Here is an 11,939-nt window from a genome sequence, read left to right as displayed (position 1 = left end):
TTACTTCTAAGAATAAAACCACCGTTGGTGATTTCTTTAGTCTATGACTTGATTTTCCTACTTGCATCTTTTTTATCATGTGTTGAGAAATTGTGGGCAGGGACAAGAACCCAGAAACCTGTATTAGCAGCCCCATGTTCCTATCACATTCTGTAGGGCCAGCAGTAAAAAGCAAGGAGTTTAAGTTATTCAATTTCTTTAATCAGTCAGAACGCAAAGCACTTTTGTGATGGTGTCAGAATTTTGGTCATCTACCTCGCTTCTGCTGCACTAAGGGAACTGGTTTCAGGCCCCTTTCACTCCCCTCCCTAGACAGCCTATGTAAAGCCCTTATTCTAAATTATCTTTGTGAGATGGCTCAATATAATCATCCTTCCCTAGTTAATTTGAGATTATTGACAGTAAAAGTTTAGAAAGTGAGGTAGTATATAATCACAACTATTCTCGTAAGCCATGGCAACCGATTCAATTACAACACAGTTTACTTACAGTATATTTCTGTTGACTCCTTTATGGGACAACAGAAGATCCTTTCACTGTTACTGGTTACTGCTCTAAGTTAACAGGGTCACACAATGATCACACAACAAAGCGAACCAATTATGTGCAATGCTTCATATAGAAATTTTATATTTTACCTTCAACTACAACAATAAGAGAATGAAGCCATAGGTTTTCTTGTTTTCTAATTCTTTACTTCCCATCGAAATTCACCAACATTTATCATGGACAGTTCTCCCATTATCAAGCCACTTTCCTCTCTCATTCTAAAATCAAGGATTGTTATTTTAGACCCATACCTTTACTTTAAAAGACACTGTACTGGGTATACATAATTATGAAATAAGTATATTAAATAGGTCTCTGCTGTACATTCACTGATTTTCTTAAACAAAAAAGTAAACTTTTATCTAGCATGTCAAAGTCGTTCATAAAGTAGAAAGCCTTTTGTAATAAATACTTCCCATCAACATTATTAGAGGGTGACATTAGGAACAACAAAGTATTCCATTCAGAGTATTCTAATCATTCCAGTATTTGAGAGACTGAATGTTTTTCAATCATCTAAGACTTTATTCTTCAGGTATTTCATCTTCTATAATAGCGTACATTATCCAAAATGTGCACAATTACTTATTAGCAAACCCAAATGCCATTAGGTTAAACAAAATCCCCTGTATAGCCAAAGGGGTTAACTAGATTTGTATTAATATAGAAGCCAGGCTTTTAATATTCTGCAAATGTTAACAAAGAAAGATGATAATGTTGAGTTAATATGGGTTAAGCATAAAATGAAAATAAATTTTTCTGATTGCGAGGTGTTGACACTTTTTTGGCTAGGGCCTCCAGCCTGTTCCTGAAAGCTGTGTAATTACAGAAGGCTTTTCCCCTCCTTTCCCCCTCCTGCTTCGAGCCTACCCACATTAGTAATGACCCCTTCACTGCTTCAAAAACCACTAATGGTCTTCAGCACGGGCAAGAAAAATGAACAGGATAAATTGGAATCCACAGTCAGTAATTTGCATCCTATGAGGCTGCTTTGGCCACTCACACTCATTCCTGGCCATCAATCGTTGCCTGTCAGGTGCTGCACTCTGCCACCATGACAAATACTCCTCCTAACACTCTGATTCGTCCAAACAATGTAATTGTCCTCCATTCTCCTTTTGGTAATGGAGATAATGAATGACTGCACAAACAAGAAGGATTGCTCATCACTGACGCCAGTGTGGCTTCAAACTGGAAAAGGCCTGGAGTACAAATTTTAATGGACTGAAAACACTGGTTGGAGTGGGCGGGGCGGTGGCAAAAGAAATGTAAAAATCCTTTCTGTTATGGTATTTTCCTGCCAAATTCAGGGGAGTTGCACCCTTTGACTTTTTGCCCCTCCAAGATTTTTAGAGCCTAGGTTTATAGGTTATTTGCCCAACAGAAATATATTTTGCAAATAGCACAAATTAAAATGAAAATAAGAATGCATCACAAGAGTATCTAGACCTGCATTGGTAATGTCTTCCAGTGTGCTGTTTCTTTATGCAGTGTTTTTGATCTTTCTTGTGTGTTTAGTCTTGCTCACTGGTCACTGTTGTGATGCATTTGTCCAAGGCAGTTCTGACAAAATGTGGGTTGTAGAGTCTCTCTCTCTCTCTCTCTCTCTCTCTCTTTAGGTGTCTGTGTGTGTGTGTGTGTGTGTGTGTGTGTGTGTGTGTTTAAGCAAGAGAGAGAGAAGGTTTAGATGAAATAAAGGTTTAGGATGTAAGCAGAAGAGTTGAAATGAGAGATTACTGGAGAGTCAATTCCTTCAAGTTTGATTGTAAATTTTGTAAATTGTGATTGAATAACAATAATTCTTTACAATGTTTTGTTAGAAATTTAGTCAAATGACCACAGAATTACATAAACGGTGCATTTTATCTTGGGAATCCCTGAGCTGTATGGAATCACTATGAAAGCAGTTGCAAATTCCATCCACAATCATTAAAAAAATTGGTACCTTACCAAAATTCACCTTGCACAGATGGCTTTTTTTTAATTAATAGGGAAGACCATAATAACTTTAACTTATTTAAATAACGGTCTGTGGTTTTTGAACATTCGTGATTCCATGCCCCTTTTATACATGGGGTGGACTGTTTATCTCAAAGTGCTCTGGCAATCAGCCACTATATTTCTAAAATTAAAAAGGGGATTGAAAACAATCAGCTTTCAGAGGAATTGGAACCATGACAATATGTTTTGGATTAATTTACAAATATATGTATACATTTAAGGCCAAACTGTGGAACTAGAGAATTTCTACTACATGGTCTATCATATGCATTCTTCTGCTTTATTAGAACAGACATCATATTGAAATAATAAACATGGGAAGCCTTCACTTCTTCTTTGATGTGTATTACTAAACGTCTGACTGGCTCAAATTTAAAATAAACTTTGGTATGCTTGCACTTGAAAACTGGAAGTAGACCACAAGCAATAATTTGTTGTCAGTTTCCATATTCTTGGACTAAAGCTATAGTTTAGTCTGTTCACTGTTGGGGGTCAACCCACTCTAGTCCAGTGGCCCAGAGGTGGCTCAGCTTACTCATAAGAGCACACATCATCGTAACCTGATAGCAATGATTAGGATTCCCCTCATCAAGAAAGAGCCAGCACAGGTTAAACTTTTTCACATCTCGAAAGAATTCTAAAGCCACTGTTGAATAGAAGTCAATCACAACGATCCTTTAACTTTGAATATCAACTGACAGCTGTTCAAAAAGCTAAGAAGACATGTACGGCTTATGACTTCATGTAGACAGAAAATGTATTTTAATTACGTTTCTTCTAAGGACTCATTTGAAATTAAGCTATCTTTATTCAAGATACTGACCTTAGGCCTTCTTCTTCTTTATTTTCCTTTTGGGGTTAACTAGGTTTGTCAAGTACATGGAAATAGATCTACAATATCCTTGGAATATATCAGTGGGACTTTTTATGGGCAAACCACCTAATAGTCAACTTCTTTTGTGATTAACTCCTCTGTGATGATATCCAAACTGAAACTGATACATCATAAACTTTATTCTGTGTTGAAAGAATTTATATTGATGTTTTGAAATTTTAAGTGATACCTTGAATCACCTCATAAATTAGATATGTACAATGAATGAAAAAGGTAGTATCTGGAAGGCTAAAAATTTGGAATTAACCTAAATGTCTATCAACTGGATGACAGTTAAATAAAATGTGAGGTTCTCATGAAAAGGTTGTCCCCAAAAATTATTGAGTTAGAAAAGCAAGTTGTAGAACAATATGTATCATCTATTTCTGATGAATAAACAAATAAAATATACACATATCTATGCTTGTAGTGCAAAAAAATCTGGAAAAATACACACTGAATAATTCATGTTGTGTAGGGCATCGAGTAGAAACTTTTTGTTTATATACTCCTATATTGTCTATGTGTGTACTGCTTTAAATAATTTTAAAAATATATCAATTATAAAATAATTAATTGTAATTATAACTAATTTATATACTTCATATTTTTAAAAAACTATAGCCTCTTAACTTTTTAATACAATGTGATATTCTCTCGCATTGTGGTAACTCTTTCATGGACTTTTTTTAAAGCAAGACATCTCCAAGATCAGTTCTGCCTCTTAAGTTACCTTCCTATCCTGTAAGTCTGACTCACTTGCTGGTCTACAAAGCTGACCAGATGAGCGCTGACTGAACAATGTACAATTTGTCACATTACTTCTGTGATAACGTAATACAATCATTTAGATAATGGTCAAGTAACTTGTTGAGTAGAATCTTAGTTTGAGTAAATGTGTGGAAACTGATCATTATGATGATCACTTCCTTTTCTTTGCTCCCCTCCAAGACGTATATTTTACAGAGTTAATCCAGGTGACCTTCACTCTGATGATCCACTAATTCATGAAACCCTCTAAGTAATTTCCCTAATGTGGACAATAAAAATGCATTGGGCAGATATCATTGATCTAGGACTATGCTTACTGAAATAGGGTACAGGCAGACATGCTAAGGACCTAACCCCTCAATAAATAAATGCATCTTCCTGGAATGCCAAATGCATTCAATTGTCCTTAATTTAATGCCTTTTCCTTTTTAAATACCTTTTTTATTATGTAAACAAGAATTCTTATGCTATGAATAGAATGTATAGTCTCATGAATTTTGAAGGTAAAACAAGAAACAATTAAGATATTTTAAACCAATCCCATCCTTGTAGTGGAAGAAAAGCACCTTTCCACTAAATTCCCATAGCAATTTACTTGGTATTCATAATTTTCAGCTTTTCATTGTCATACTTTATTTACATCTCTGTTAAGTATAACTTCCTGAAGGCAAAGCCTTGGGATTTTTAACTTTCGTATTTCTCCCCCATTCTTTCTCAATGTCTCTAAATATCTGTAGAAAAAATGAAAAAAATTAGATAGTTCTTATTCAAGCTTTGTTACTTTAAACAAGACTGCTTGGGATGCAGTCTCTGTTATGGTAAAATGAGAGAAGGTTAACAAAGACATACATGGGATATAAAACACCTATAGAGGTTGTAATAACAAGGTTTGTGATGCTTAATTTTGAATTGCTCTGACTCTCTTTCCCTGACAAACATATACACACCCCTCTCAAGTTGTCTGAGCTTCTAGCCACTACATCAGGATGCAGTAAAAATCCTTTGCTATCCTACTGCCAAGCTAACTGCGTTTCCACCTGAAGCACTTCTGCATGAAACAGTATGTATCTCTTGATTTGTGTTTCTATATTCAAATTTCTATATTTTCTGGATGTCTCATCCTTGTCTCTAGCTCTTGAAATCAGAACCACAAAACATTAAGAGTCAAAAGACTTTTGGACAGAACTTGATCTGAGACCTAATTTATGTAAATAAGGAAACCAAGGCTCACAAGGCTTAAATAGTCTACATCAGGTCATATAAATTGGCTTTGGCAAGAGTTGGGATAACCACCTGCTCTCCTAACATTTAGTGGAGGACTTTTCCACTCTAACATTAATGTTTTATATTGAAATACCACTTCCCCTTTCTTTTTGATAAGAGTGCCCTGATTTTAATTTAGGGATGTAGTCAGTGGTGGCTAAGTGACTCACATTTAGCCAGTCAACACAGATAATGATACTGTTTGCATGAAAGATGGAACCCAAGTTAGGTTAATGGGAGTCAGTCATGAAACTGTTAAAAGTGTTGTTTTTTCACTGCAGTTACCAAGTCAGTAAAATGTGTGCCTGGAGTTACTAATGGCTATTATTGTCACTGAATGAAGAGAACTTGATTGAGAATGAAGCTCATGCAGACAAAAGAAGAGCCAACAGTTACAGAAAATACATTCCTTTTTTTCTTTTCTGAGACGGAGTCTCGCTCTGTCGCCCAGGCTGGAGCTCAGTGGCCGGATCTCAGCTCACTGCAAGCTCCGCCTCCCGGGTTTACACCATTCTCCTGCCTCAGCCTCCCGAGTAGCTGGGACTACAGGCGCCGCCACCGCGCCCGGCTAATTTGTGTGTGTGTGTGTGCGTGTATTTTTACTAGAGACAGAATTTCACCGTGTTAGCCAGGATGGTCTTGATTTCCTGACCTCGTCATCTGCCCGCCTCAGCCTCCCAAAGTGCTGGGATTACAGGCGTGAGCCACCGCGCCCGGCAGAAAATATATTCCTAACATCATTTCTACACCTAAATTAAGCTTTACCTAAAAGTAACCACCTTTTACCTTTCAGTCACTTCAGCCAATAAATTAGTCCTGAATAATAAACATAGTGTGATTTGGATTATGTGGACCTTTTTCAGTTTATTCCCTTTTCCCCTCCCGCTAGAAATGATTGTTTAAAAAAAAAAAAAAATGGAGAAGCATGAGGAGGAAAAGGAGGAGGAAGAAGAAAAAGGAAAAGAATAAAAAGGAAATGAATCATTTTGCTTTAATTTCTATGGAAATACAGACTCTGGTCAAACAATGAAAACTTTAGAATTGAAGTTTTTTAAAAAGTTTATCAGAGTAGTGATCCCAATAGATTTAAAAAATCATATAATTTGAAAGATAGAGGCTTAAGCATGCAATGTATAGGGAAGTGTGAAAATTTTGTATCTAAATTTGAAAAGCAAAGGATAAGGTGGAATTTTAACGATGTTTCTTAAAATGACCATAGAGAGTAAATTTTAGCATGTTTTTCACGTAAAGTTGAAACTCTAAAGTGAGATGAATATAAATTTGCTGATATAAATTCAAAATACCTGAAAAACACATTTAGACTCAATAACCTTACAGCAACCAAAGGCTGTGATAATGCAAAATGATACAAAAACTATTGCAATCATCTGGCTAATTTAGGGTTATTTGATTTCAGTAAAATTCCCCTACCCAGCTGCTGAAAGACAGTATATTTCAAATGGTGTGGGATCAAAACATTCCCCTCCATTTCCACGATTCTGGCATGTCCAAGCCCTGCTATCCATCATAGTCCATTCAAACAGTGGAAAACCCTCCCAAGCCAGAAGCAGTCGCTCCCCCAAACTTCCACAGTGCTTTCTTTCCTCCTCTCGTGTTTTTACTCACTTCATATTGTCTTTTATGTATACATGTGCATCTGTGTTACAGCCCTCACTGGACTGCAAATCATTTGAGGGCAGAGTTCAAGAATTATTTAACCTCGAACTTTCTACAGCACTTAGCTCCGTGTTCCCTACAGAACAGGTGTTCAATACATACTTGTTACTGAATGCATTGGTTCTGAAATTGGTAGTGTTTCCTGACAGAAAGGACTAACTGTGCCACAGATAAGACACATAAGTACTCAGATACATGTGGAGAGATTGAGACAATCATTTAACTGTTTTACGAACACAATATTTGGATATTTGAAGACATCTCTGAAGTTTTTACTTTTCATCCAGATGTCTGATGTTACGGAAACACAGGCTTCACATTCAAAATAGTAATTTTTAAAGATTTACTGCCAGAGGTATATTTGGGAGGAGGGGAAAGTGACCATTTCAGGAAGATTCACTTCCATTTGAGTTTACATGGAGGTAAATAGATTGAATTATAAGAATAGCATCCTATAAAATTCAGAAAAGGTTTGAGAGATGTTAATAATTGCCAGATCCTAAGAAATTAAAATGTTTGGTAGATACTGAGAGCCACAGTGGGAAGGCCTCATTAAAAAGAGCAAAGAGAAAAGCATACTGTGTTCTGTAGATAAGCTAAAGGAATACCGAATGATCTTTGGATTATCATCCAAAGATTTTAAGAACAGTTATTAAATTTATTATTAAGATGTAGATAAAATAGAAAAGTGGAGAAGGAATGTTTTAAGATACCAAAGTTAATGACTAAAAGGAAAAAAAGGTGAGTATTTTAGGACAAGGAGAAACAAAACCATTTGCAAGGAGAAATGTTACATATACATATTCTAATAGTATCAAGGGAGTTTATATGGATGGGAGTGATGGAATTAAGTGATGGTCCAATACCACCAACACTCATTTTACCTCTAAACTTCCAAAAAGGCAACAAAAATATTGCAGCTAAGATTCAGAATTTCAAGCATAACAAATATAATTATTTTCCTATCGACTGAGACGTTAAAGCTGAGCACAATCTTATTTCGAATATAACAGAAATATATTCCCAAGGCTAGAGAAAGATAATTTTTATGTAACATTTGTTAGGATGCTCCCATGAGCTGCTTGGCCATGCATGTTATGCTGCCTACATGGCTAATGGGTAATCTTACTAAATGAGCCAAAAGCCACAAATAAGGCGTTGACTCATTTAACAATCATTTCACATTTCCACACTATGACCAAATTAATATTTTATGGGGCCACTCAATTCTACAGTCAGACCACTTTTCCAAAAAATTGAATTTTGTACTTATTTATTTTATGGATCATTTGTTGAAATAGATTTTAAAACAGGTTTAGGCTATTTAGATTTTTCAATGAACTGCAAAAGAAAAACTCAGATTCAGAGTTTTAGACCTAGAGAGGATATTAGAGGTCATCTAACTCAAACTTCTCATTTTATGCCTAACAAAACTGAGGTTGACGGAGGCAAAATGGCTTGGCCAAGCCTCACTAGCTTTCCTCTCTTCTAAGATGTCCGTGATTTCTCCAGTGGAAAGAAATTTCACACACATGATCTCAGAGAACACTCTTATGGAACATCTTATTTCTACCTAGGAATTATAGATGCCAATATCCAGATTTTTTTCCCGCAAGTTACTTAATAACACCCATATCCTATGTCTTTCTGTGCCACCGTATCTTCCCCCATTTGCCACACTGCATTACAAATGCTTGCCTGTTTGTCTAGCTTCCCTATTAGACCATATGTGCCTTGAGAGTAGAGACTGGCTATCCGTATTTTACTTCCAGAAGCTAGTTCACTGCCTGGCATTTAAGAGGTACGCAATAAATACACGTTGAACTAACCAAGTTTGAAAAGGTGACAAGTGAATTCTTTGCATCCCCAAAATACTATTTTAAAATTACAGAAAGGGAAGTTAGTGGAGGTAAAAGCCAGACAGCAAACGAGAAGGAAGATTTAGGAACACAAAGAGGCAGAAAATACCAACTTTTTATCCACATCAAACTTGAAATAGTGAAAATCAGCCCTTACTTAAAACAAGAGTAAAACTTTATACATGTAGAGAACTGGGAAGAAATGGCAAATCCAGATGGTGACAATGAGACACTATGGAAAAGAAATAAATGCATTGGAGTTTTCATTAACATTTAATTTATTCATTTTAAATAGGCTAAGGGATTGCTTTAAAACAAGGGTCTGAAGTATGTAGCAGAGAGTTATATAATGTCTAGACAACTGAGATACTTGTATCTAATCTTATGACAACAATCCTACTTAACAGGTCCAGACACAGTGCCTTATGAGACTGAGTTAGAAGGAAATGAGGATTAGCGATTAGTCCATTACAACATTTCTTTAATAACATGAAAAAAAAGTCTAGGTGAAAAAAATCTGGGGCAAATATTAAGGAATTATTAAGCAACATTAAAAGCTACAATAAATAATTTCAGTATGTCCCATTCACTTTTACATGCACAGATTATGCTATGAATAATTTTGTCTGATTTACCAGAAGAATGCACTGAAGGTCTTGTTGGACAAGAGATAGCTAACATGGATTTAAAGGGGAAGAGGTTGTTTAAAGAAGCTGAGGGTTATCTTTTTTTTCAAAAAGGTTATTATCTCTAGAGTAAGCAATGGAAATGTTGTGGATAGTATCTTCTTTGCTCATCTCAGAGTATGGGATAACAGAATGGGGTTAATGATAAGCTTAAAAAGTTATAAAAACAAGAAGGAAGTAGCTATAAACTAGTGACTTCTTGTGATAGACAGGAGTGGTTAAAAGGAGAACCTTTATAGTAACTGACCATTTCTTGCACCATATTATGAAGAAAGTCTCAATCAGGAGGGCTATGAAACGCAACCCCTTAATAAGACTTAGTTCTTTCATTTTTGAAGTTCACCAGGACAGTAACTCTGAGGTATGAAACATCAGCATTAGGAACTTGGCTGAAAGGTTCAGAACTACTTTCTTTTTCTAACATATACAGAGAACTTCTTTCTGCATATAAATGAGGGTTTCATACAACTAGAAACTTAGATGAACACCCTAAAAAAGGCAGGCTCAAAACATCTGACATTTTTTCTGTTTAATTATAGTCTCATATTCTTAAAATGTTTCAGAATTTATCTGACTTTTAAAAATACATAAGCATCATTACCAGTCTGCCACAAAATATGACAAAATAAAACAAGATATCACCCAAGTGTTTACCTTAGTTTAGTTCTGCATTGTACTAGTAAATGAAGCAATCAACTATAATAACCAACCACAATAAGAAAGCTCTTACCCAGGCCATCAAAAAAGGTCAGTTAGCAGTATTTGTTTTGGAACTCCCCAGTTTTATCTTATCAATTTGTTTTTCCTTCCCTTTTTTTAGAGCAGCCTCTGCAGTGAAAGTTAAACTAAATCAAGATGGAGACAGAGCAAGGTACTGCCACAACATTATCTATCTTTGTGCCCTATTACTATTTTACCTACACTCTCGAATGCATAAATACATTAAATATAAAGTATTTCTGAGCATATAAAAGAAAATCACTATGTGAGTTTCTAATTTGTATATAGACAAAATCAACTGATTAGTAAATAGAGCACCTTCAAAATGTCTTTTCATCAAACCTATGAATATATATTTTTCTGGTAATTAAAATATAAGATCATAAATGATCTAATCTACACCATAACCAAAACCTCCCAAAAATAAGTATGCATATCTTCACGATCTGGCTATCTACTGACTAAACATTCACTCGTTCAAGACAAAAGTTATTAAATACTAAAATATCAAACCATTTGATAGTATTTAATCTTTTGCCACCATAATGGAATGCAATGCTGAGTAAATCCAAATAAATTGGAAATTTATGGACTAAAAGAAAGTACAGACATAAAATTAAAAGTATTCTTGGCAAAAAATAAGGCTACATGCTGATATACGTTTATCATTTACTTAAATATTAATATGTGGCTTTTTTTTCCTAATTTGAACAAAAAATCAGAAAATATTCAGAAAAGGCTTTTCTTAGCTTGGGTAGACAAGTTGACTTCAGCAGAAAATAGTCTAATTATCCCTCTACTATATTTGCTTCTACTCATCAACTGGACAAAAGAAAGAGAAATAATGACAGACATATTTAAAATATAAATATGTGAAGGTATACACTAGTCATTTTTTAAATCAATTTAAGCAGTTAAGATTTGCTAGAAAGCAATAGTTATTTCTTATTCCTCCTGATCTGTATATTAGAAATTAGTAGTATATCTTTATATTCTTAGAAATAAACAATTCTGTATTTGCATAAATATATTTCTTATAAGGATTTTGGAAGTCCTGAAAATTGTTGTCTCCACAAAAATAGAACCTTAAAAGGACAAATTTTTAATGTAGCTAAATTCAACTACTATGAACCACTATGGCCAGCAACTGCTTTGATTAGCATTCATTCTGACAGTTGGTGCCTGTTAAATAGATTGAATTGTTGGTTGCTGTTAAACAATTATGTTTTTCTGCATGACGGTCAAAACCCTCTAGCATTTCTGATACCTAGTATGTTGTGGCTTTGGCAGAAGAACTGAAGTTTGACCCATATCCAGCATAATGTGAAGGGCGTTCATATATCAGAATATGGTGAGTTAACCAGTTAACCATAGAATAGGATGCTTTTTCATCTGAAATAAGGTGTCTTTGGGGGATGGCTTCCAGGACTCTCTCAGACACCAAAATATGAGGATGTTCGAGCCCCTAATATAAAATGGTGTAGTATTTGCATATAACCTATGCACATCCTCCTGTACACTTTAAATGATCTCTAGATT

General features: G+C 35.1%; 1 protein-coding gene across 12 annotated transcripts in view; it reads right to left on the bottom strand.

Annotated features, from left to right (window-relative positions):
• The window catches only part of MEIS2 (Meis homeobox 2), a 213,595-nt gene that overhangs the window by 60,542 nt on the left and 141,114 nt on the right, over positions 1–11,939 (bottom strand). The window lies entirely within an intron of this gene.

This window comes from Papio anubis, chromosome 7 (assembly GCF_008728515.1).
Source record: "Papio anubis isolate 15944 chromosome 7, Panubis1.0, whole genome shotgun sequence".
Classification (NCBI taxonomy): domain Eukaryota; kingdom Metazoa; phylum Chordata; class Mammalia; order Primates; family Cercopithecidae; genus Papio; species Papio anubis.
The sequence above is the reverse complement of the archived record's forward strand: the minus strand, read 5'-3'. Positions and strand labels throughout refer to the sequence as shown.